This window comes from Macrobrachium rosenbergii, chromosome 36, assembly GCF_040412425.1.
Source record: "Macrobrachium rosenbergii isolate ZJJX-2024 chromosome 36, ASM4041242v1, whole genome shotgun sequence".
Classification (NCBI taxonomy): domain Eukaryota; kingdom Metazoa; phylum Arthropoda; class Malacostraca; order Decapoda; family Palaemonidae; genus Macrobrachium; species Macrobrachium rosenbergii.
This window is the reverse complement of record NC_089776.1, coordinates 230,763-258,733: the sequence shown is the minus strand read 5'-3', so window position 1 is coordinate 258,733 and position 27,971 is coordinate 230,763. Positions and strand designations below refer to the sequence as shown.

At 42.4% G+C, this 27,971-nt stretch overlaps 1 long non-coding RNA gene across 2 annotated transcripts in view; it reads left to right on the top strand.

Annotated features, from left to right (window-relative positions):
* LOC136856544 (uncharacterized) overlaps positions 1–27,971 on the top strand; it is a 213,005-nt gene that overhangs the window by 172,298 nt on the left and 12,736 nt on the right. For both annotated transcript variants that reach the window (XR_010858389.1, XR_010858390.1), the window contains exons 2-3: positions 9,341–10,324; positions 10,587–10,713. This is a non-coding gene — a long non-coding RNA (uncharacterized lncRNA). The remainder of the gene's footprint in view (positions 1–9,340; positions 10,325–10,586; positions 10,714–27,971) is intronic.

Here is a 27,971-nt window from a genome sequence, read left to right as displayed (position 1 = left end):
GAATATATGACAGCAAAAAAAAAACTCATAATTGTATACAAATCGCTCTGTAAGCAAAACGGTTAAAGCTAATGAGTTAATTTTTTTTAATTGTATTGTACACTAAATTGCGATGATTTTGGTATATAACAGATTATAAAACGATTAAAGCAACACAGAGAAAATATTATCACAAAATGATGCATGAATTCGTAACACGCGGACGTAAAAAAAGTTTTTTCAAAAATTCACCATAAATCGAAATATTGTGCTAGAGACTTTCCAATTGTTTCAAAATGAAGGAAATTGATTGAATATTACTAGACTGTAAGTTTTTTTAGCTTACAATTGCATTTTTTGACCATTTCGATCGAGTTAAAGTTGACCGAAGGTTGATTTTTTCCATTTATCGTTATTTATATGAAAATACTGTATTTCAAAAATGGTAAAAGCTAAAAGCATGGTTTATTTTTTGTTGTATTCTACATGAAATTGCGCACATTTTGATGGATAACACTTTATGTAACGAATAATATAAAACGGCGAAAAAATTACGACAATGTGACTCAAGAAATGCTAGGATTTTTAGCGGAGTTCGCGCACGCAGATGGAAGGAAAAAGTTTTTTCAAAAAATTCACCATAAATCGAAATATTGTGCCAGAGACTTTCCGTTTGTTGCAAAATGAAGGTAAAGGATTGATTGTTACTAGAATGTAAGAATTTTGGCTTACGATTGCGTTTTTCGAGCATTTCAATCGAGTTAAAGTTGACCGAAGGTTGATTTTTCTATTTATCGTTATTTATATGAAAATATTTCAAAATGGTAAAAGCTAAAGCATGATTTATTTTTGTTGTATTCTACATGAAATTGCGCACATTTTGATGTATAACACTTTATGTAACGAATAATATAAAACGGCAAAAAAATTACGACAATGTGACTCAAGAAATGCTAGGATTTTTTGCGGAGCGAAGGAAAAAGTTTTTTTTCAAAAATTCACCATAAATCGAAATATATTGCTGGAGACTTTCCATTTTGTTGCAGAATAAAGGTAAATGATTGATTGTTACTAGAATGTAAGAATTTTGGCATACGATTGCGTTTTTCGAGCATTTCGGTCGAGTCAAAATTGACCGAATGTTAAAATTTTGTCAGTTATCGTGATTTAAATGAAAATATTTCAAAACTGTTAAAAACTAAAAAGAATGATTTATTTTTGTTGTATTCTACATGAAATTGCGCACATTTTGATGTATAACACTTTATGTAACGAATAATATAAAATGGCGGAAAAATTACGACAAGGTGACTCAAGAAATGCCAGGATTTTCAGCGAAGGAAAAGTTTTTTCAAAAATTTACGGATGCCCCTATTCAGGACACTCCGATGCTTCCTAGGGTCGTAAAGGCACGGGATGTGGTCCTTGGTCACCTTCGTCACACGTGGGCGAACAACACGGCGGTGAGAAGCTGGGTCACTTTGGCTGCTGGGTCCTTCTCCAGCATCCCAGTCTAAAACTCGTCTCACACGCTCACTACCGCAGGCAGTATGCGCCTTTCACGGTCCTGACAGCTTTGAGACATCTCTGCAAACGTCCTGTTGCAGCACAAATACGCAAACACTCGCCAAAGTTCTGCAAAACACGGATGCGTCAAAAAATCGCTCTCGCACGGTCCGACGCTGATGCTGTCTGTGACGCTTATAAACAAAACAACAGCTTGATCCGTGAACTCCCAGCATCCCTCAAGGCACGTGATTTGAAACCTTCCGCAAACTAGGCCTATAATTATTTTTCCGCGAATATTTAAAAAAAGCATTTTTAGTCGACGTATGGTACGTCCACTTGACATCCAACAGACAATTTTCGTCGACGTATGGTACGTCCATTAGGCGTTTAAGGGTTAATTGTCCTTCAGAGGTAATAGGCCTTGAAGGAGGCAATGACACCCTGGTCCGTTGGTTGCAAAATGGATGTGGTATTTGCAGGAAGGTAAACTACCTTCACATTAGGATGCGTGTCATCCAGTTGTGAGGGAGGGTGTCCAGGAGCATTATCCAACACAAGCAAGGCCTTAATGGGCAGACCCTTCAAAGCACAAAGTGATCATTAAACCAGTCTTCAAAGGTATGAAGTAACCCAATCCTTCTTATTAGATAGAACTTCCAGATGACAGGGAGATGACTCTTGAGTGCCCTTGGATTCTCAGCCAAATATACTAACAAGGGCTTCAGTTCAAAGTTGCCACTAGCATTACTCCCAAGAAGTAAAGTCAGTCCCTCCTTACTGACTTTATGGCCTGGTGCTGACTTCTCCTGCTCTGAGATGTATGTATGATTCGGCGTACGCTTCCAAAATAAGCCTGTCTCATCCACATTAAACACTTGCTTGGGTAAGTGACCCCTCTCTGATTATTTCAGCCAGCCCACTGGAAAAATTTTGTGCTGCTTCCTCATCATCACTAGCAGCTTCACCTTGCACCTTAAGATTATGCAAATTAGCGTGAACCCCTTAAAGCAACTAAACCATCCTTTACTCGCCATAAACGGTTCACTTTCACTCCCATCTCCCTTTTCCCTTTTCAGTGCCCCATATAACCCTCGAGCCTTTTCTTGAATCACCATAAGGCTCACTGGAATACGATGCTGATTCTGGTCTTCAAGCCAGATCAACAGTAATCTTTCCATCTCAGCAATTAGACCACTGTGCAGCTTGGTTATAATCGTGGCTTTCATAGGAGCAGCTCCTTTCATGTGTTCAAGGACACTCTCCGTATCCTTAACAATGGTAGCGACCGTCGACCAACCAGGCCCAAGCGAACGACCTGTGTTAGTGTTGGGTTCTCCTTTCTGAACACTTCACTATGTCAAATGATGGCTTTCCTTTCTTCAGCATACTGCCATCAGAAGAATCAGCCTTACGCTTTGGAGCCATAATAAAGGGCAAAAAGATATGAAGCACGATATGCTTTGTGTATGCTAATGGCGAGAACAACGTGCCACTGTGGCGCCCTAGTGAGTACTGACCCACACGGTCTGCCTTGTTTGTGCTGTATTCCTACGCCACTGACCCAGCGTGGGTCTTGCTCACTTACACTGTATTCCTACGCTGCACCGAACGACAATAAACAAGCAAAAAATGCGCCAAAGTTTTTTCAGTGCAATCGAGTTTTCTGTACAGCATATAACGCTGTATGAAACTTTCAGCCACGACCCTTAAAACTCTTAGCCTCAGCCCATGAAACTCGGCCACAGTCCAGTGGTGGCCTCAACCATGAAACTTAGCCACGACCCATGAAACTCTGCCATGGTCTGGTGGTGGCCTGTGTTGTTGGTACCTACAGTGGTGCCAGAAGTAGGATTATGGCTAACAACCTTAAACAAAAAAACTGCTGAGGCTAGGGGGCTGCAATTTGGTATGTTTGATGATCGGAGGGTGGCTGATCAACGTACCAATTTGCAGCCCTCTAGCTCCAGTAGACATTAAGATCTGAGGGCGGACAGGAAAGTGCAGATGGACAGACAAAGTTGTCACAATAGTTTTCTTTCACAGAAAACTAAAAATAGTACCAGCTTGCGTCCCGTACCTACACCGCCCAGCCCAGCGTCGTAACTTCAGGTCACCGTTGCAGTCAGATCCATATTTATTATGACTAGCGTCGTAAGATCAGATTTATGTGAGTCGGGTGTCTCATAACTCGGGAACTGCCTGTACTTCTCCGGTCACACTGAGGATTCTCTCGGATTCCTTTTTGCCCCCTGTCAAGCTTCCACCTGGTAATGCTACTCCCAAGGGAGCAGTTTCTCAGTCGCTGCCTCCTACTGCTTCGTCAGTAGAGAGGCAACGTAGGGTGAAGGGAGATTGCCTCCCTTAACCCACTTTGTCTTTCAGGTGTTGTGGAGCCTGAGGGGCTTAAGGAGTTACGGCCATCCCTAGGCCTCCGGGGGAGTCAAGTGCTGAGGGTTTGAAGGCCTCCAAAGGCCTTCCAGTAACTGCTGCCATCTTACCTGTCACTACTTCTACAGTTATGGCGTCTACCGACTTGACGGCCACCACTATGTCAGTGGTACCTTTGAACATGCCTCCGGTAGTGTGCCCACAAGTGGTACCCTCTACATTGTCTTCCCTTGGTGACATCCTTCTCCACACCCTGCTGTCCAAGGCCTGCCATGACCAGAAAAAGAAGTACAGTAAACCCCCCGTATTCGCGGGGGATGCGTACCACACCTCCCCGCGAATAGCTAAAACCCGTGAATACTTAGAACCCTTTTAAAAACATAGAAGTACCTATTTTGATACTGTAGTTCAAACACACACAACAAACTAAAAATGCTTATACAGGTATTATCCTATTTAGAATGGGGTTAGGTTCCAAAAAAACCATCGTTTGTTGAAAAATCTTAGGAAATACCAAAACGTATCTCGAACATAGCATAGCCTACACTAGGATATTCAGTACCATGTATACATGTATGGTAGCCTAGCCTACACTATAAAATATACTATATATACATGGTATAGTAATTGTTAATAATATCTGCTAATTCTGGAGGTTCATGCAAAGTGACATACTAATTCAATACAAAGAGAAATTGAATAACAAACAAGAATTAGCTTAGCCTACACTGTGGAATATTGTATACATATATGGTAGTGTAGCCTACATTATACTGTACTCTATATTCACATATCATATTATACAAATGTCAACATAACGAATATGCATCTTTTCCATGGATCTTTTAAAAAAGTGTTATGCCTTAATTCACTGTATCCAATAATATTGTATTTATTCTTATATTGCTTTTGTATTATAAATTGCGATCATAGTGATGAATGTTTTGGTTTGGAAATCATGTATGCGGTTTTTATTCGCTGTATTTAACTCAGTTCAGAGCACTTTTCGTGCTTCTAGTTAGCGTAAATGAATCTCTAGATACTGTATTTATATGGGGCAAGGTTATTTTTCGTTATGCGAAGTGTTTTTAAGTCGAAATATAACTAAAATATGTCTGGTTGTGAAATTAATTCATCTATTATTTTCGTTACAGTAATAGATGATGATGGCTGTTTGGTGGCTTTTGTTTTGTGTAAAGAAAAGTCAAGATTCCTTTCGCTATTTTCACTTGATTCCATCATAATAGGAGCTTTGCATATATATCTTTTATTGGCTTCCTTGGGTGAGTCGGTAGAGTTGTGGCCTTGCACTCATTACGCCCGAGTCCGACTCTCCGGCCGGCTAATGAAGAGTTGGAGGAATTTATTTCTGGTGATAGAAATTCATTTCTCGCTATAATGTGGTTCAGATTCCACAATAAGCTGTAGGTCCCGTTGCTAAGTAACCAATTGGTTCTTATCCATGTTAAATAAGTCTAATCCTTTGGGCCAGCCCTAGGAGAGCTGTTAATCAGCTCAGTGGTCTGGTAAAACTAAGGTATACTTAACTTATCGGCATAAAAATAGCAGATATGTTCTTTCATGCCCAGTAGTTTTGATTAAAATACTTTCTCTCCAATTGTAATTACGGTCAAGTTTCATCCATGTTGCTGATGCACGATAATTTACAGCACAGTATAGTCATTAGCAACTTAAACATTGTTTTCTCAGCTTCGGCTACAACTTGCAGCTTAAATTTAGCAGTATATTTCCTTCCTTGATGATCTTTTATCCATACCCAATAAGGGTATAACGAAAAAATTGTCAGTCCTATTCTACTTAACGTCATTTGTGCTATAACCTACAGTAATTGTTTATTACCGTACGATGGTTGAAATACCAGGTAAACGGCTGTTGTTATCCAATTTGGTTATAAGCAAAACAACAGTTTCTTGGTCGGTTGTTTATGGCTGTATGCATTTACGCAAGCGTATAACGTTACTAACAATACTTTTATCATTCTCTTTTACTTTTTTAACTAGAAGATGGGATAGAGAAATAGAGGAAAAGTTGTCTATTGTAATTCGGTCTCTCTCTCTGCCTGATTACGCTGCTGCCTGGGCCTGCGCGAAATTTAAAAATATTTTATAAATAATATTGTCGTATCGGTATTAATTGCTTACCCCATTGCAAAATCGAATTATTGTAAGGTGAATTATTGTAACTCGAGCATTACCTGAGTATTTTAATAGTTTTATCACAAAAAGTGCATTTAGTCATGAAAATGAGATGAAAATACAGTAATTAGTGAGTATTTCTCAGTGAAAAATACCGTGAATGGGCGAATTTACAGCGAATAATGCGTATATGTGAGTAGGTGAGTCCGCGAATTGTGAGACCACGAATACGGGCGGTTTACTGTAAAAGAAGAGGAATTGGAATTCATCATTGTCTTTGTCTTCATCTGCACTGTGTGCTGTCACCTCTTCCACTTCTTGTTCCAAAGCTAGTAAGTAGAGGAAGAAGAGGGCTACCTCTCCCAGCCATAAGAAGTCCCATAGGGCTTCTGACGACCAGCCTTCTTCCGCAGAGAAGGCTACGGGATCTCTTGCTAGCAGTACTACCAGTACCTCAGCTCCCATTGCTACCAGCAAGGGAGCAACTGCTACCTGGGATTCCACGGATCCCCAGCACATTGGTACTGGTCCCGGGAAGTCACCTTCCCAGGCTGATAAGGGTCCCTGGTCTGTGGACCTGGGCTCGTCCCAGCGAGAGAGAGTACAGAGCGTGCAGGTGCTCACTTACCCTCTGCCCATTCCTGTATGGTAATGATGCAAGGGTCCTGGAAAGGTGACGCCGGCAAGAGGGGGTCCCCCACCCAGTCTTCTTCTACTGTCGAGGCCCCAGCTTCTCAGAAGACTGTAGCATGTCTTTGGGACAGCCTCGTCCACATTCATGTGAACAATCTCTCGTCTGTTCCCTCCACCTCCTTGGGATTTTCTGGGAGCCAGGCAGGCTTAGGTTTCTCAACCGGGAATGTTCCCGCTCCTATCCCATCTTGACCACGGAAGCATACGCCCTGGGCTCGATCCTTGGACCAGACCATTTTATGCTCGAGTGGCAGAGAGATCACCAGGGGGCTCAGGTGAACGTCCCTCTCCTGCAGAGGAAGTAACCCAGGAAGACCATGACTTGGAAGGGCTTGAGGGCCCTGTGCCCCAGGACTTGGACACCCCGAGTTGCAGAGGAATTTTTTGGAAATCGTCCGTTTGATACGGCAGTTTAACAATCCCGAAGAGACCAGTGCTTTCCCCGTGGGCCATTTGTCAGCCATCAAAAGCTTTTGGGAACCCCAAAGGAACCCAAAGTCTCAATGGGCTTGCCATGGTTGTGACTCACCTAAGGGGTCTTGGACTCGGTGAATTCTCTTTTGTCTGGGCAGGACAGTTCACTTAGGTCTAGCTGATCGTGCAAGACACTTCTCAGCCTCTCTACACCAGAGGAAATACTACAATACCTCAGAGGGCCTTTTCTGACCAAACAGGTTGACCCAGACCTGGTTCGCCTGTGTCTGGGTCTGTCGCTGGACTGCTTCCGTGCAGAGGGAGTTTCTCTTTTGTAGCAGAAGGCAAGGGCAGTGGAATTGACTGCCATGGCAGCATTCTAGATGGTGTCCTGGATTGATCTTTAGTCTCTTGCTGTGGCCAAGATCACTTCTTCCTCTTCCTCTTGGGGTTCTCATAATTCCAAGGAGGAAGCCACATTCAAGAGGCTGATGTTGTATGAAGGTAGATCCTCTCCTATCTAGCCCACCAGACAGCTAACCTATGGGCAAACCTGGTGCTCAAGAGGAGAGACACTGTCTTGACTCAGGTCACCAGGTTTGTAGTTTTGAACACAAAAGCCATAATACTTTTTGTGCTCATTGTCACCCATTAACGTCAGTCCTCGTTCTGTTTGTTCTGTGAGCTGAAGTCAGTTGTGTTCTTTCTCTTTAGTCTGTGTAAAGCGCTTGTTCTTGTTGTGTTGACTGGAGGAAGTGGTGAAAGGCCAAGAGGATGACGTCAAGGAACATTTTTCCTTTTGTTCGTTCCCCCCCCCCACTCCTGCCCCATAGGGAAGAAATGCCCTCAGTGCACCTCACGCAGTGCACTATAGGCATTCCTTAAGGCTCTTTGCAGCACCCCTTCAGCCCCTAGCTGCAACCCCTTTCATTCCTTGCACTGTACCTCTGTCATTGTCTCTTTCTTTACTCAATTCTCTCCTAACAATTGTTTCATAGTACAACTGCGAGGTTTCCTCTCGTTATGCCTTTCAAACTTTTCTGTTCCTCTTAGCTTCCCTTTCAGTGCTGAATGACCTCATAGGTCCCAGCTCTTGGCTTTTGCCCAAGATTTTATATTCCATTCTATTCCATTCCCCCTACAACTGCTTCTGCCATGCCAACAAGTCCGAGACTGGTGACGAGACTAAGGTCTGGTCAGGTGTGAGTGGTATGACATAATTCAGTGAGTACTTCAGGAATACAGGTTTCACAATAAGATGATGTCAGAATGGAGAGTCTTGTGTCGAAACTTCGACGAGAGATTTTACTTTTCCGCAAGTTGTGGTATAGTTTTAAGTATTCTCTTTCAATTTACGTAAAGCGGAAATTCGTATTATGTTGTTTTGTGTGTTTGATTGTAAGTATACTTGTAGTATTGCTTAAGTACTGGATTGGTTGTTGCACGGTAGTTAGTCGAAGGTTTGGTTTCGGTCAAAGACAGCCATGAAGGCAGTCGCTTCATAGCTGTAACGTAGTGTGGATGTAGCTAGTGGAGGACTTGAGAATGCAGCCATAATTGTTGGTGTGTACAAATCCATTTCAGTATTCCTAGTCATTTTAAAGTGCATGTAGGGAAACTTTCTTTAGAAGATATGCATATTGAAATGTAAGAAGAATTTCTTGAGGTGTTCTCGAGATGAGGGTAGTGAAATAGAGACTGTGCTTACGCCAGTCTAACTGTACATCGAGCTAGGAACAACTGAATACGCCAATTGTAAGTTCATATTGTTAGTTTAGTTAATATACACAACGCAGTGTATTAATACAATCACAATTTAACCTAACATAAGAGTGAAGTAACCTGGGTGTCGTAGCATAAGACTTAGGCTACGATTTGGGTCAGTACATTTCAGATCGTTTAGGCCATACGACAACAACGATGATTTGAAATGCTATACTTATTCTGAGTGAGTTGGAATATCTTGTGAGACACATCAACAGAATGAGTGAAGTAGTTCTAATGAACTGTTTGTTTACAGACACTTACTGTATGTTTGGACAACTGTTCTTCATCCGGAAGACTTGGGGATCCGAGTGTCTGTGGAAATATTGACTGCGATATGAGCTGAGTATGATTGATGGGTTTGTTGTGAACAATAAATTAAAAGCTTCATTTTTATGTAAAGTTTTCTAATAATCTTTTACCTTCTCATATTTCAGAGTTTCTGCCCTCGAACAAGAAGTTGTCGGTTTGTGGCATCAAGGTTTTGGAAATGAATGGGGTTCAGCAATGAATTTAAGTGCAAATTCCTGTGAGGTGTTGAATAAGTTCATAAAATAGGAAATATAACACTCTAGATATCAGATTTGTGCATCGGTGACAGGAGAAATCGGAGGAAATAAGATAATGAATAAATAAAAGTGATAGAAGCACTGAATAGCAATCAAAGAAAGTGAAAAAAGTTGGTGTTTCCATAAATAAATGAACAAGGTCAAAGGACCAAAGGCTAAAATGAGCATCCTGGAATACCCTTTGAAAAGCAAGACTGAGGATCCAGTAGTGAAGTCTCTTGTCAAGCATGAAAATATTGGTTTAGCGGCCAGTGATGCCCAGCCAGCTCTACCTCTCTATCTTTGGATCAATGATGGAAATGGAGATGGAAGTGGAGGTCTGTTATGAGTCTGATGACAGCGTGAAACATAGGTCTGAGGATTCGTTGTCAGCGATCGGAGATGAAGGCGATTTGCCACCTGTCAGAAAGGAAGTCGTTAAGGAGAAGCCCTTCAGTGTGCAAGGACTGTGGGAAGTCGTTCTCAAGAAATCGGATCTCGAGGACCACATGACGATCCACACGGGGGTGAGGCCATTCATGTGCAAGAACTGTGGGAATTCGTTCTCCCAGAAATCACATTTCAAGACTCACATGGTGATCCATGCGGGAGAGAAGCCCATCATGTGTAAGGACTGCGGAAGTCATTCTTGCGTAAATCAAGTCTCAAGGATCACATGGCGATCCACACATGGGAAGATCCACGCAGAGGAGAGGCCCCTCACGTGCAATGACTGGGAAGTTGTTCCACCGTAAATCGAGTCTCAAGACCCATGTGAGGATCCATCTTGGGGAGAGTCATTTGTTTGCAATGAGTGTGGGAAAACGTTTTCCTGAAGACACAGCCTGAAACGACATTTCTTAATTCACACTGGTGAGAAGCCCTTCAGAGGCACTGACTGTGGGAATTTGTTCTTACAGAAGTCACATCTGAAGGTCCACATTACTTACATTACTTACAATGCTACTTACAGTTGGAACGAAAACATTCAGAGATTTGCTCGAAAAATACTTATTGAAACTGACATAGCTTCTGGTATTTAATTCTAGTTTGTTCCTCGTTCTTCACGTAGGATTTGTAATATTTAATTCTAGTAATTAATTCTAATATTTAATTAATTTTATTCATTTTCCAGCTGTGGAGCAGTGTCCTTACCAGGCAGCAAGGGAAACCTTCAAACGAAGAAGTCCTGTAGGAACTTCACGAGTCGGAGGGCCTACACTTACGAGGAATACATCGGTCTCATCATGGAGAATGGACAGGTATTTTTGCTTAGGCCTGCAGATTCATTGAGGTTAAAATTGCAGGTTTGTTCTGACGCGATATACAAACCATTGGTCCTTTACATTAGGAATTACTTTCAGCATGAAGCTGAAATAGCCATTGAAGTTTCAAACAAGGTGGTTAGGCAGTTATCTACCATCCAGGAGGTGGAGTCCCACCTGCCTGCATGTAAACATTCAATTTGCTTTTCTAATGTCGTGCAATGCAGACATGTTTCTCGCTCTCTGCCCTGACTACTGTTGAGCTGTTTTCCCAGTGGGATCTTTTCAATTTGCTTTGTTTTGATTGCTTTGTGTGTTTGTCATTATGCAAGCTCATGTAGGAAATAAACCTCGTAAGCCTTCCCCCCCCCCAGCTCGTGTGCCCCGCGGTTGGTGGGAAGAAGTGTAGTAGCTTCAGGTCAAATATTGATGTGGACCCGCACGCCCTTTGCTCCTCTTGTAGGGGCCATATGTGTTCACGAGGATCTACTTGTGCAGAGTGTTGCTCCTGGTCGGCTGAGCAGTGAAGTTTGAGGGGAGGAAACAGTACCGGAGGAAGCCTTCCAAGGCGGCATCTGAGGGTTTTATGCCCCCGATGACTCCCTTGGTGGCTAACCCTTCGGGACTGTTTCTCACAGCAAACTTCCCCTTCTGGCTGCTTCTCCTTAGCCTTCTTCGCTCGCTTCATCGGGCGTGAGCAATGGGTGGGGAGGGGGCAATCAGGACAACCTCTTCTCGGGGGCCTCTCCTCGCCAAATTCCCCCGGAGTGAGTGGAGACTTCTCTCGGGGGGAAGGCTACAGAACTGAATTCAACCTGGCTCCATCTGGGTCTTCCTGGCGTTCCATCACTGGAAGGTCTCCTCGCTCATCTGACTGGTGCTCTGGTGGTAACTCACGCCGCGGCTACCTCTACCACCAGCACTGTGACCATGACTGCTTTCGCCAAGATGCCGGTGACAATCTCGTCTCACCTGGGGACCCAGGTGGCTGCCATGCCAGCACCTCAGCATGCAGTGCCTCTGCCTCCTGGCTCCTCCATGGCCCTGCTGTCCCAGCCAGGACCCTCCATGATGGTGACCTCTTCCATGCCTCATGTTATGGTTCCTGTTCCTGCTGTTCCTGGCTTTGCTGGCTCCCAGGCTATCCTGGCTGCTCCACCTGCCCCGGCTATCCCAGTCGCCCTGGTCGTGGCTCCTGGCTTCCTTGGCTGTCAGCCAGTCCTGGCTCCTCCGCCTGCCTGGGCTGTTCCAGTTGCCCCAGTTGCTGCTCTGGCTTCCTGGCTCCCATGCTGTACTGGCTGCCCCAGCTGCCCCAGTCACTGCTGTTGATGAATCTGCTGCCCGGGTCGCTCCTGCTATCCTGGCCACCCCGGCTGCTCCTGTGACATCTGCTGCTCCCTCCTGGATGGGGGACTTGACCTCCATCCTGAAGAAGATGACAAAGAAGAAGTCGAAGAAGAGGTCCAGGAAGGTGTCGTCCTCTTCGTCTTCATTGTCTTCATCTTCGTCGTTGTCATCTTACCTCCTCCCTTTCTTCTTCTGTGGCTCATTGGTCGAAGAAGAAGAAAGCTGTCTCCCCCCCCTTTCTAAGAAATCCCGTTCTGGAACTTCTAAGGGACTGCCTCCCTCCACAGGGGAAGCTGTGGGATCCCTCGGCTCTTCTTGTCTGTCAGGTCAGCAAACCGAATTGTTGACCCCTGGATCTAGCATTTTCGGAGCCGTGGGGTGCAAACCTCGGTCTGCACACCTGTTGCTGTGCTTAAGAAGTCCACTTCTAAGGCTGGCACTGTCGGGCGCATGTTCATGAGCCAATCCAAGTACCCAGGCCTCTAAGGAGACTCGGGTATCCAGAACCAGTACTGGAGAGTCTGCTCACCGTACCAGTTCAGGCACAAGATGGGAGAATGAGCCAAGACATGCAGGTGTCTGGGCTTTGCCTGCTGGCACTGCCTCTAGTGCCAAGCCAGGTTCCCAGGTAGGTGCTTCGGTCTCTCGAGTCCGAGCATCTGGTGAGACAGAGAGGAGGTTCCCTGTACAGCCTTCTCGTGAGGTTCTGGCCTCGAAGAAGACTGGGGCCCGTCAAGAAGACAGCGCAAGTTCTCACCAGACAACTGCAGCCTGGCTAGGTCGAGTTGAGCATTGGGCTCGGCTCGCGTGAACCGCTACGCTCTAATCAGAACAGCACTTCTCCGAGGCGATGGCGCTCTCCTGGACCCTGGTTGCCATCATCACCGCGGGTTGATGACCGCTCTCGGCCCTCTCCTCCTGCTGGTTTCGCCAGCAGGACCAATGAGGGTGCCTGATCCTCCTTGCCTGTCCCCTCAACCTCCTGGGTTTTCCCTGGGAGGGGCGAGTCGATCAGGAGGAACTCTGGAGACTCCTCTCTCCAGAATTCGTCTACAAAGGAATATGTTCCTGGGTCGGTCCTTGGATTGACTAGGTCGTACACCCGCGTAGTGCGGGTAGAATCCAAGGGGTCTGTCGAGGTTCTCCCTCCTGCCAGGAGACTAGATCAGGAGGATCGCACCCTGGAAAGACTCGAGGGTCCTCTCCGCCAGGATGCTGAAACCCCTGAAAGACAGAGGACTTTTGCATAGGTCATAGCGCTGATCCATCAGCACTGAAGGGAACATGGCCTCATATGTGGATTGTCCCTCGTGCCTCAAATCCTTCTGGGGCCTGAAAAAGGAATCCAAGGTTTTGTTGGGGCTGCCATGATCCACGCTTGCCAAGGAAGTTCTCGATCAGGTGAATAATCTTGTTTCTGGGCAAGATAATTCACTTCATTCAAACCATTCGGATAAGCTGCTTTATCCTCCTCTGCCTCGACAGATGCATTTCTATACGCCCTTGGAGAGGGCGTTGCTGACCAAGGAGGTTGACCTGGACTTGGTGCATCTAGGCCCAGGTCTCTCGCTGCAACAGCTTACTGTGGAAGGAATCCCCCTCGCACAGCAAGCAGCAGCAACCCTGGAAGCCACCGCTATGGCAGCTCTCCAGGCAGTCTCCTGGCTGGATCTGTGGTCATTCACAGTATCCAAAGTAGCTGCCTCCTCGGGCGCTATCGTGCCTGGGGAGGACTCCGCTTTCAGGAGGCTGTGCCAGTCTGGAGGTAGAGCCATCTCTTACCTTGCCCACCAGACGGCAAACCTGTGGGCGAACTTGATGTTAAAGAGAAGAGACGCTGTCATTTCTCATTTTGCCAGGTCTGTAAGCCCTTCGTTGGGTGAGTCGGTAGAGCTTCAGACTGTCACTCGATGGGCTGGAGTTCAATTCCCCCAGCCGGCTGATGAAGAGTTAGAGGAATTTATTTCTGGTGATAGAAATTCATTTCTCGCAATAATGTGGTCGGATTCCACAATAAGCTGTAGGTCCCGTTGCTAAGTAACCAATTGGTTCTTAGCCAGGTAAAATAAGTCTAATCCTTCAGGCCAGCCCTAGGAGAGCTGTTAATCAGCTCAGTGGTCTGGTAAAACTAAGGTATACTTAACTTTGTAGATCCCGAGTCGGCAATGACACTCTGGAACGGACTGTTGCTGGGTTCTGCCTTTCTGTTCCCTAGAGAGCTGGTAGATGCTGCGGTGGACAAGTGTCAGGCTGAAGAACTGCCTTGTCCACTAGGCAGTGGCCAAGACCTCGAGGTCTTCGCACTCCACTGTGGCTAGGCTTTCAGGCCAAGCAAGCACTTCCTTGGCTCCCAAGAATTCCCAGACTTTGATGGGTTCCTGTGGGAACATCCAGCCTTCTTTTTCCACCGGAAAGGGTGGCAGTCGCACCCCTTTCAGCCCTCTTTCCAGCCCAGTAAAGGGGGCACAGTGAAGAAGAAGGGGAAACGTTAGGAGTGGCACTCCCCTCCAGCTGCTGCCAGTGGTTGGGGGTTGCGTATCAAGCCAGGGGGGCAACATGGAAGTGATACAGAGCCGAGACCTTGGTAGTTAGTGTCCTTCAGGAGGGATATCTACTCCCCTTCGAGTCTCAGCCACCCGTCACCAACTCTCTGGTCTTTCTCTGTACCTACGTTCCTGGTTCAACGAAGGATCTTGCATTCGCGTAAGAGGTGCAAGCCATGCTGAGCAAGGGTGCTGTAGAAGTCATGTTGGATCGGTTCCCAGGGTTTTACAGCCGTGTCCATCTCGTGGAGAAAGCTTCGGGTGGCTGGAGACCAGTCATAGACCTCTCTCCCCTGAACTGATTCGTTCATCAGACTCGGTTCACAATGGAGACAGCTTGTTCCATGCATGCCTCCATCAGGGAGAATGACTTCATGCTTATGGTGGACTTGAAGGATCCGTATTTCCAAATACCCATCCATCCATCCATCCTCCTGCAAGTACCTTCTCTTTATCCTCTGGGAGACGGTGTTCCAATTCAGGGCACTCTGTTTCAGGCTCTCGACCACTTCCCAGGTGTTCACGCGAGTGTTCACCCTAGTGTCAGCTTGGGCCCATTTGCACGGGATACATCCGTTGAGGTATCTCGACGATTGGCTGGTCCTGGTGAGCTCCCGCTTGCAGTTACTTCAGGACAGGGATCAGCTCCTTGAGTTTGGCCACTATCTAGGGATCGTAGTAAATTTCGAGAAGTCACATCTCACCCCCCAAGCAGAGGATAAAGTACCTGGGCATGCTGATAGATATGGTAGCAGCAAGAGTGCTCCCCTCTTACTCTCGTATCAGCAGATTCAGAAAGGCAGCACAGCTGTTCCTGTCTAGACAGGAGCAGCCAGCTTGGCAATGGCAAATCGTCATCGGTCACCTGTTGTCCTTGGAGAAGCTGGTCCTCATGGGCGTGTGCACCTTTGGTCCCTGCAGTGGTGACTGAAGATTACTGGTCCTAGTCTCATCCCTCTTTTGGAGGAGGTGAGAGAGGACCTAGACTGGTGGATGGACGATGGGAACCTCTTAATAGAGTATGCCTACATCCTCCCCCTCCGGACATGCTTCCGTTCTCGGACGCATTGACCGAGGGATGGGGCACACACCTGGAGGAGTTGCTGACTTCGGGAGTGTGGCACCGGGACAAGCACCTTCACATCAACATCCTGGAACTCACGGCAGGCTTCTTGGCTCTCAGTTCAGGATTGAGTGATGGGACACTCCGTGGTGTTGATGAGCGACAACACATGTTAGTGGCATACGTCAGCAAGCAATGGGCCTGATGTCCAGCATAGATCTGTTTACCACCCGGCACAACAGAAAACTTCAGATCTGCTCAAGTCGTGTTGGACCCATGGGCCACTGTAGAGGATGTGTTCCAACACCCATGGGACAACCTTGATGTCTGTGCCTTTCTTCCATTTTGTCTGATTCGCAGGGTGATCAGCCAAGTGATGATCACCCCAAATCTCAGGATGATTCTGGTGGCTCCCAAATGGCCTCAGGCTGTTTATTATCTCGACCTGGTAGCTCTTCTTTCCGAGACACTGAGAGAGATTCTCCCCTGGCCCAACTTGCTGTGTCAACCCCACATAGAGCGGTACCACCTAGCAGTGCAGTTCCTTTGTCTTCACGGCTGGCGGTTATCCAGCATCTCCTGCGACCAAGAGGCTTTTTGCGTCGCGCAGCAACGGAGATGGCTAGACACCTCAGGCAGTCCTCCGCAGTATACCAGGGAAAGTTTGACCATCTTCTGTGGTTGGTGTCATGGACGGGGTTTCTCTCAGTCGGAGCTGCTGTTCACCAGGTTGCAGACTTCCTCGTCTTTCTTCGCCAAGAGAAGCTTCTCTCCGTTTCAACCGTAAAAGGCTACAGAGCTGCCCTCGGTCTGGTCTTGTGGCTGAAATGGCTAGATATCTCCTCTTCTTTTGAGATTTCTCTTCTGATGAGAAGCTTTGAGAGATCTTGCCCACCCATGGACCTGAGGCCCCCTGCATGGGATGTGACTCTCGTTCTAAGGCACCTAACTCGTGCACCGTACAAACCTTTGCAAGAGTCATCAGGGAGCTGACCCTCAGGACCGTCTTCCTGCTTGCCATGGCATCAGTGAACACAGTAGGAAAACTTCACAGACTTTCCTTTGATGTTAAACACTTGAGGGGATGGGGATCAGCTACGCTCGATTTCATCCCGGACTTCTTAGCGAAGACTAGGAATCTATTGGTCCCTGACACTAGGTTCAAGTCCTTCACGATCCCCTCCCTAGAGGACTTCGTAGGTAATGACCCAGACAAGATGCTACTGTGTCCTGTTAGAGTGCTGCCACACTATCTGAAGAGAACTCGCCATCTCCAGCCTCATTGTTGACGACTGTATGTTAGCATTGGCTCGACCAAGAAAGAGGTGTCCAAGAACACTATTTCTTTCTGGCTTTGTGAGACGATAAGAAGAGCGTATTCTGTTGCTGGAGAAGATGACACTGGTACCTTCTGTCCGAGAGCTCACAAAATCCAGAGCATTGGTCCGTTCCTCGCATTCTGGAAGAACCTGTCGGTTCCCAGGTATTGAAAGCAGGGATATGGTCTCAGCAGACCACCTTCACTTCTTTCTACTGTCGGGATATTGCCCACAAGTCCTTGGACACCTCTTTCTTGGGACCTGTGTTGGCTGCTCAACAAGTTGTGTAGCTTGCCCAGCTCCTCTAACAGGACAGGGTTGCATCTCGCCTAAGATGTGCGGTTGTGGGTGCAAGAACGAATGTGGGAGTGACTGGCCTCTCCTTTTTCTCTTCATCCTGGCTCTCTTTTTGTGGGCAGAGAGCGGACGTGCTGTTACATTCTGGATCTGGTGGTCAATGCAGGTAAGCATACACTTCGAGCTTCCGTTCTGTTTCCTTTCAGGATCATAGAAGCAAACCTGCTTCTTCCTCTAGCAAGGGGAGGAAGGAGATCATGACAAAAAGACTAACCCAATACTTGTATTTGTCTTACTGTCGCCGACTTCTCAAGGTTCAGCCTAGCCTGTTTTTGTGTGAAATGATGTCTCCCTCATTCATAAGAAAAAGCCCAGAAGTCTGACAATTGATCGCGCGTTTCCTACAACCCAATCACTTTGTCAGAGGCAGGTTTTCCCTTCCTCGCTCTGTCGACCAGGCAGGGAACTCAAGGTGTAGCGAACTCCAGTCAGTTGATAATGTTAGAATTATCTAACTCAAATCAATTTTAGGCAAGTCTTTATCTTTCAACTTACCTGCACCGTCTTCAAGATCAATTTCTTCATATTCTTCGAATTTTAAAATCCTTGAATTCACTCTTTAAGTGAAAGAACACCCGTTCTTTTGTCCGACTGGTGCCGCAAGACTGAAGACTCCTTGTCGGACCAAAACCGCCAGCAACTCCGTTTTCTTTCACTTTGCCCGAAACTCTCGAACAATGTTGAAAAATAAAGACGGAAAACAAAACTGTTTCCTTATAAGGAATACATTTAACATTAAATTAATTAATTCAATTAGAATACAAAAAGGAGAAAGTTAAGAATTTACATTTAATATTAACAAACGGCAATCATTCAGTTTACTTTCCGTCCATAAATGAGCACCAAAAATGGGGACAAAAAGTAAGAACCAAACGAACTAGTCAATTCGACTATTCTCCCACGAATGAAATTACCATTCTCCAATCAACTATTTCTACACCTTCCCCAACAACAAAAAGAAAAGTGGTTACACAAAAGAATCATTTTGACAGATTAACTCGACAACAAAAGACAACTTTTATAAAACAAAAACAAACCATTGTTTACAATCTACCTTCCCGAGCTAAACTTCTTATTAGGTTTCTGGAAGTAAGAGCAGTACTACTGGTAGGCCTAGTAGATGTTTCATTGGGCAAAGCTGTTTTAGTGTCAGGTATTTCATCTGTCTCCAACTCACTAACATTTTCTTCTTGTTCTTCAATTTGAACATATAAATTAGGATCATTAAGTTCAGAATATAATTCTGAAGGTATTAAAAAACTAACATTAACTTCACTTTCACTTTTATCAGGCTTAACAATACGAACAGTACGTACAACACCTTCGTTATCACTGAATGTTTCAACAATTCTAACCAATGGCCAATAAGTTCTAGATTTGAAAGGTAATTTAAAGAGAGCAATTTCCCCTGTTTCCCACTTTCTTGGAGGATGAAAAGAAGATCTATCCTTTTCTTTCAAACTTACTAGATATTCAGAAAGCCACCCTTCCTTAAAGCTTTCATAAAGTCCATCCCTAGTTTCAAAGTACGAGCAAGGCGAGAAGAATACTCATCCTCCTCACCATACTCCTACTCAGGAACTTGTTCAGAATCACCAAATGTTAATGAAGGAATAAATCTGCCAACCAAGAAATGATTAGGAGAAATTATATCTAACTCATTTTGACAAGATCTATAAGTTAAAGGCCTATTATTCAAAATTTTCTACCAAGAGTTTTAAAAAGGCAATGCTTAACTGTTTTAATTAATCTTTCCCAAACAGCACCATACCACGCTGCGTACACAGGGATAGTCTTATGAGAAATTGAAGTGACCCTAAACTTCTCCTCAAACTCAGAAGAAGTAAGTAACTGTTCAATTATATTACCAGCCTGAACAAAGGACTTGGCATTATCTGAATAAACAGCAACAGGAACACCAAACCTATTAGAAAATCAAATGAAAGCTAATATAAATTCCGAGGTTGACATAGACTGGACAACTTCCAAATGTATGGCTCTAGTATTGAAACAAGTGAAAATAAGAATGTACACCTTAAATTTTTCTCCATTTTTCTCCCTCAACCATAAGTGGCCTGTATAGTCCACACCAGTATGAGCAAAAGGCACACTCACATTAACCCTGGAAGACGGAAGTGAAGAAGGAGAAGGATACTTCACTGTGCTAGCATTATAACGCTTGCATACAATACAATCCTTAAGGACAGACAAAACTGCTTGCCTAGCCTTCACAATCCACAAACCATGCATGCGCAAAAAAACTAAGAGTGGATTGCAAACCCATATGCATAGACTTACAATGGGCATAATAAATCAACAACCGGGTCAAATGATGCTTCTTATCCACAAGAATAGGATTAACAATATCAAATTTTAAAGTAATGTTTTTATCAATCCGACCTTTAGTTCGCATTATACCATTGTCATCCAGAAACAAATTAAACTGCCTAACTAAAGGTGGAACTTCAACTAAAGAATTTCTACTCTTTAGATAAGATAATTCAAGAGGAAAAGTTTCCTCTTGCATTAACCTTATAAGGTAATTAGAAGCTGCCTCAACAGGGTCAGCTTGAATTTTCCTAAACTTATATACAACAGTAAATACCTTAGAAACTGCACTTATAAGCCTAGAAAAACTAGAAAAATTACTAATATTTACAAGAGGTTCCTTTTTAGGGAACACTACAGGAGAAATTAAGTCACCCTTCACATTATCAGGAATACAACCCAAAAGACCCTTAGGCCACTCGTCAGGAGAATTCAACCAAGAAGGCCCTTTGATCCAAAGACTGAAATTTTCAAGAAAATGCTTACAAGTACAAGGTTTAGTAAGTAAATCAGCCTGATTGCTAGATGAAGGAATATAAGCTAATGAAACTCTACAATATCTATCAGAAATCCTATCTAACAGATTAGAAATTTCCTTCAACCTATTATTCACAAATGTGTTTCTCTTAGGAGCCCTATTAGAAAGAATCCAACGAAGAACTACTTGGCTATCTATAAAAAGAGTTATGCTTTCAATTTTAGTACAATTTAATAGATTATTTTCAAAAATAGTATCAAAACACTTCAAAGCTAATTGATCAGCCAAAAGTTCTAAAGTCGGAAGAGTTTTCTCCTTAATAGGGCTAACCTTAGTCTTAGCAAATATCAGGGAACTATGACCACCTTGCACAGCATACATAGCACAACCATAAGCTTCCTTACAAGCATCTGCAAACAAAAAGAGCTTGACAGGAGCATCAGTTTTATAAGTTTGTCTGGAAAAAGAAGCTTGACTAACCTCACTTTAAGAACTACAAAATTTACTCCATAACTTAGAAATTTCAGCACTAGCTGTTTCATCCCAGTCTGAAACTTGTTGGCACAACTTACAAATAATAAGCTTGCCCTGCAGCATTATAGGTGCAAATATGCCAATAGGGTCAAAGACAGAAGATTAAGCTGACAAAATCTGACGCTTTGAGGAAGCACCCTTGTTCAATTGCTTAACCTTTAATTGTAAGGTATCCTGGTTAGAGTCATAAATATATCCTAAAATCTTCATTTCAGAAGAAGCTACCTTTCATCTTCATCAGGAGTAGATAACAAAGCAGGACAATTAGAACCCCACTCCCGTAAAGGCAACCCCTGAATTCATAATTTCCTTTATAGAATTGATAATAAATGGCATCTGGGCTCCTGATTAGAAGAGAGCACCAAGTTATCCATATAAAATTTGTCTTTAATCAGAGAAGCTACTTCATTCCTCTATAACTAGACAAATGATGTTGAATAATATAATTCAATATAAAAGGAGAACTTACAAATCTAAAAATTATGGTATTATACCTATAAGCAACAAACTTCCCATTTATCTTTCTAAAGAAACAAAATCTATTTCGATCAGACTCTAAAGATAACCTAACTTGGAGAAAAAGCCTTCACTATATCAGCTACTACTACATAATCATTATTCCTGAAATACAAAACTAATGACAACAAGTTGTTCATCAAATCAATACCAGGAAAAGCGGCTTCATTTAATGAAGGAGCTTTTCCCACCTTTAAACTACAATTGAATACAGGACGGATTTTAGTGGTGGCATTTTCATCCTTTCTTATGACAGGACGATGAGGAATGAATACTTGGCCTGCGGCTCTATTTTTAACAGACTCAATAATGCCAAGCTCCTCCTGTCTATCAAAAACTTCCTCATATTTAGAGGATATATTCTGATCTTCTAATTTAGAGTAAATCCGCTCAGCAACTGCCAATGAAATCTTTAAATTGTTAGGGACTTTTTCAATTAAATCCTTTTTCCATGGAACTGAACGTGATAATGTCCTTCATGAAAAGAAATTGATTTAACAAATTCAGCAACTTGTTGATCTTCATAAGGAAGGGAATTTTCATCTTTAATCCCAATCGATTCCAAGTTGTAGAAATTGTCGAGTCCATACTCGACACAAGAATCAGGAAAGATATCATTCAATGGATCGAAGTTATAGCCTACTGGATTAACTGCAAAATTTACTAATAACTTCTGTTTTCCAGGTTGCTTAGGAGGAACAAATTCCAGAGGTCTAATCTTATCAGGCTTAGAAGTCTGTTTAATCTCCAAATTAAGGGAAAAATTATAAAAACTCTAGATTCTCTGTTACATTCAGGTACATATTTAATCTCCTTATTAGGAATAAACCTAACAGATTCAGTTTTACCATTACCTCTTGGTCTATTTTCCAAGATTGTATTACTATCAACTATAGGACAAGACTCTACCTCCCTTACTGGTTTATCTCTAACACAAGGTTCATAAGAATCAATTCTCTCATAAAAAAGCTTCCTTTGTGAAGGATGAACAAAATTGACTACTGTACCAAATGGAATAACCCCATTGGCCAACTTAATTACTCTAACCTTAATATTAAACAACTCTACGGAGTCTAAATCTAACTGACTAAATTCCTGAAGGATATCATTCCCTAGGATACCTAATATATTTACAATTTCAGAATTCCTTCCTGGGTAATTATTACATACAGAATAACCTGCAGATTCCAAATTTTTAACTACAGAAGGCAACATAGGAGTTTGGAGGGAAAGACTAAAATTTTCCAGTGCAAAAAAAAGACAATAGACTTTCTCCCACAAGGCATTGTTAAATCAGCTACCAAATGAAATCCCTCACTAACTCTAGCTGGCAACCCAAAAGAAGAAACTAACCTAGATAAAGGAGCACCACAATAATCTCCTAATTTACAATCAACAATTTGTTTATTAATAACACTAAACTGGGCTCCAGTGTCTAATAGAAAACAACATTTAAAAGATTTCCCTACCCTACCAACTTTGAGTGTAATAAAGGGAACAAATATTTCAGACCCTGATTGACAACTTAATACTTTTTACCAAAATCCTTAATAGCATGAGGACACATTGCTCCATGATGTTCAGATTTATTGCAAGAAAAACATTTATAAGGTAACAATGATTTATTTCCCGGACATTCCAAGGCCCTATGCCTATCACTCAAGCATTTAATGCATGAAGTTAGTTCTTCAGCTCTATTCTTCCTAGCTTGCAAAGTATCAAATCTAGTACATTTAGAAGAGTTATGACCTGTTTCTTTACAAAATTTACATCTACCAGAAGAAAAAGGTTTACTGGTAAATTGAACTTTATTAGAATCATTACTAGCAGTAGATTTATTACTATACTTTGATTGTTAGAAATTACGGTCTTTACCTTCATATTTAACTTTAGGTTTTGCACCAGAATTTTCATTATGACCTAAACTAAGGCGTGCAATAATACTCTGATAATTATCTAACAACTGGTTAAAATTAGAATAAGAAGATCCTGTAGTTCTAGAGAGTTCTATCAAAAATTTCTAGGAAGTTTCCTATTTACAATTTTGCTAACTAGCAATAGAGCAGCCGAATCGACTTCAATCAGATCTATACCAAGTCCCTTCAAGTCAATGAATTTATTATTCAAAGATCTAACCAAAGATTCTACTTCACTAAGAGATTTTACTTCAGAAGTGTTCAAAACTTCACCTATTACTTGATCAATTATGTTGTCTTCATCCAGAAAATTAAGATCTAATTGCTTAAAAGCCAAATCAAAACCCTCATCATTTACTGTAATGTTTTCTACTATACTTAACGCTTCACCTAACAAATAACCCTTTAAATAAATAAACTTTTGAGCATTAGTTAAGTTAGGCATACCAGCCAAAGCATTATTAAAAACCTTCTTAAAGTTAAAATAGGCAAATGGATTAACTGCATTGTTTTCAAACTTCTGAATTTGAATAGGAGGGAGAGGTAATTTTACAATTTTACTAGAACTATTTTGAGGTGTATTCTTATCTCCAAACAAATTATCAAATTTTACTCTAAATTCTGACAGAGTTTTCTGTATTTCATAATGATAATCTCTTGCTGCTTGCATAATACTATCTAGTTCATCTTCAGCAGCAATTTCACAAATGCTTTCGTCAAAATTCTCAACTATTGCTAAATTAGCATCAATTTTACGAATAAATTCTTGCAACAAATGACTATTAATTTGATAGTCCTTTAAAGAGTCAACCTTCTTAATATCAAGTCCTTTAAAGAGTCAACCTTCTTAATATCAAGAGTTATTAAACCCTTAACATAAGCCCTCCTTTTAATTAACTTTTTTATTTCAGAATTAGTCATCTTGAACAATGCTATTAACCAATACTAAATTACCCAAAGAAAAAATCTAAACTTAAGTCAATGCAAAGCAAGTTATCATCAATTACTCCCTAATGAGAAAAAAAAATATACAACATACTATGCTAACAGCAAAACTAGGTTAGCCTACCTGAAACTTGATAAAAAATAATTTAGATTACACTTAACATCAGCTAGGCTAATCAACAGGTTATTTAAATGAAAAGGTTACTAACTTAACCTAAATAAACTTAATCTAAGCTTAAATTAAGACAAGTACAAGTAAGGACCAATACTGCTCCTTTCCTTATAAGGAATGACAACAGTATACAAAAAATCCTAACATTACAAAACCAAATGAGCCTAGAGAAAAAAAAATATATACTTGACACTAGAACAGCTAGACTAACTTTACTTTTAGGCTTTTGCTCATACTAAAAAGTCAGCCATTCTCCGAGCCAACTTCTCATTACCATCAATATTGAGGTGTACTCCATCCCTGGCATAAAGGCGTGGGTCGGAAAATCCCGTGAACCCCTTTTATTATAAACAAACTATCCTTGCCCGACCAGTTATTCAACCACTTATTGAATTTATTAGATTTTGCCTTGAAATCCTGCTGCAACGCCAAAACTTTCACAGTGGTTCCAAAAGAATCTATCCTCTATTTGGGCAAAAATTAGTTTAGCATCAGGACACAACTTTTCAGTAATTCAGCAAAAGCCTCACAACACTGTTCTACTTTCCATACCTCCGCAGTACTTTGGATAGCATCCAAATCATTGCTGCCCAGGAACACAAAGATGCGACTTCAGGCCTAGACCTCCTAGGGTTAGCGAAATACCGCTCTACTTCAACCTTGATGTTTTCAAAGGTTGTGCCCCTTTGCAGATGTAATTGAACCCGTCACATTCTCTTAAGCATAACTCGACAACCTTCGACTCCAGCTATGCCCAATAACAAGAGTCATGGCCACATAAAAACAAAACAAACAAGACAAAAAGTAAACTGAAATCTTACGGAGTGAATCTTTAAAATTCGAATATGTTAGAATTATCTAACTCAAATCAATTTTAGGCAAGTCTTTATCTTTCAACTTACCTGCACCCTCTTTAAGATCAATTTCTTCATATTCTTCGAATTTTAAAATCCTTGAATTCACTCTTTAGCGAAAGAACACCCGTTCTTTTGTCCGACTGGTGCCGCAAGACTGAAGACTCCTTGTCGGACCAAAACCGCCAACAACTCCGTTTTCTTTTTTTGCCTTTGTCCGAAACTCTCGAACAACGTTGAAAAATAAAGACGGAAAACAAAACTGTTTCCTTATAAGGAATACATTTAACACTAAATTAATTAATTCAATTAGAATACAAAAGGGGAAAGTTAAGAATTTACATTTAATATCAACAAACGGCAATCATTCAGTTTACTTTCCGTCCATAAACGAACACCAAAAATGGGGACAAAAAGTAAGAACCAAACGAACTAGTCAATTCGACTATTCTCCCACGAATGAAATTACCATTCTCCAATCAACTATTTCTACAATAGAGACTCATTCAGATTTCTCCCTCCAGCCAGTGAGTCTTCCTAATGTAAAGGTCTAATGGTTTGTATATCGTGTCAGAACAAATCACAGTTTTTTAAAGTAAATTGTATTTTTCCTAACTATACAAATCTGAGGTTCTTTACATTACATTTTCAGACCCACCTCATTCCACTCCTCCATCTGACACCTGGGCTGAAAGGCAAATTGGAATGTTTACATCCAGGTAGGCAGGACTCCTGCCTCCTGGATGGTAGGTAACTGCCTAACCACCTTGTTTGAAAGTTCAATGGCTGCGTCCAACTTCACTGAAAGTAATTCCTAATGTAAAGGACCTCAGGTTTGTATTGGAAAAATACAATTTTCTTTAAAAAATTGTGAGTTTTCTTTATGCAGAAAAGGAAATTTGTTCCTACACAGTATACAAACCATCAGTCCTTTACATAAGGAATTACTGTGCAGATGTGTTTTTGGAACTCTCTGCCTGATTGTTATTAAGCTCTTTTTTCCTGGTGGGATTTTTTTGTGTTGTTTTTGTGTATATATTGTGTGTTTTTGATATTTAATGTACAGTACAAACCCACGATTTTGAAAGCCTTGCGGTAAGGCCGTCTTTCCCCAGCAATTGTTTCTTGGGGTCGGCGGCCAGGGTATAATAATTTTGCTCCCCCATCATTGGGACTTCACGCCCTCCACTCCTCATTCAGGGTGTGACTGTAACCTTTTCTGCCTTGTGCCCCCTCGACATGAGACCACCTTGACGTGGTGAGGGGGCTCTTGAACCCCAGGAATTTGTTTCTGGGTTCGAGTCCGAGTCTCATATACCATCATATATTATTTTGGATTAAATTTGTGGAATTTTCCACTTTTAGTAAAATTTACTGGACCTGATAAACAGGAAAAGATATCATAGCTGGGAATGGGTTTATATCCGAAGCTAAATAGTGAGAACTGTGGCAGGACCATCAACTGCCCGATAATGTTGAGACCCGAGAGTTACCAGATTGGTAGCTCAAGGGCGGAACTATTTGATAGGACTGGACCAGGGATTCCAGGGGGGTCTGGTTCTACGGATAGGACTCTCGGCATTCTATCCGGTTTGCCCACAACATGATTAGGGTGGGGATGATTGTATTCTTGTAATACTCTCGGTCCTAGCAAGCGGGTTTGGCTTACACTTGGGCCACTCTGATCATGTTGTGCCATCCCCTTTGGGGTAGGGTAGGGAGCGGACATTTGGGAGTCAGTTCTCACTTGTGCCATTGGTGGAAGAATAAAACTCCATGAAAAGCTGATGATATCTTTTTAAGGTTTTCAGGTTTTTTTTTCCTCCCTCAAATCTTTATGCAAAGTGAAAATAAAGATTCGAGTACCCCTGGGCCCTTTGATGGTAGTGACTCGGCACAGATGACGACCGATGGAACCTCTTGCAACAGCCTTTCTTTGGAAAAAAACAATAAAGAATCCAAATATAATCACACTGGAACCTTATGCTCCAGTACACAACAAATCAAAAAAAGTAAATATCGTCTTGACCCAACCTTGACTCACTTGACTCCTCTTTGGGAGTGGGGAGTTGGTCAAGGTTTCTAACCATGGAAACAGAACAGCAAATCTCAGCCCTAAAGTTAGAAAACTTCTTATTAAAAAGACACTCGACGACAGAAATGTCGTTTAGACAACAAAAGGCCAGTCTGCGGACTATCTATCAATAAAAAGTGTTGACAATGTAAATGTAAAAAAAAAGAAGCATGACACTATGAACAGCATTCAGGTACTATTGTACTTCCTGAAAATAATGACGAACCGGTTGACAAAAATATACTGTTGGACACTCTTAAGGGAGCGCACTCTTAGATTTTATGAATATTTTTGAAATTTAAAAAAATGGTTAAATGGCCGTAAGACATGAGCAACACCTTCGTTATCACGTGACCAAAGCATTTTTTCGAAATATTAAAATTGATGGGGTTTTGGGCCTTCGCCCCACACGGTGAGAACACCAGGTAGGGCTGACGTTTGGCTCCTAATGACTATTGTCATTTTTTCCTTTATTCGCCTAATTTATTCATTATTTTGATTTTTTATATCACCTTATCTCCTACGTCTGGCAGTGTCTGGCAACAACAATGGCTTGTTCCTTGTGAATGCGTGGTAGGAGACAGGGTTGCCACCATACGTTGAAAAGCGGGTGGTGGGACACTTTTTACTCTGAGCAATTTTTTTTCGCTATTTGCGGTGTTTTTGCTGTCTTTTTTACATCCAGTAACTCTAAATACAATCTATATACTTTCACCTTCAAAAATACTCTCACAGTTGATGAAATGAATAAAGGGTGATGAAAAGGGAGTATATGATGACAAGTTCATTATATCAAATCTCGGTTAGAT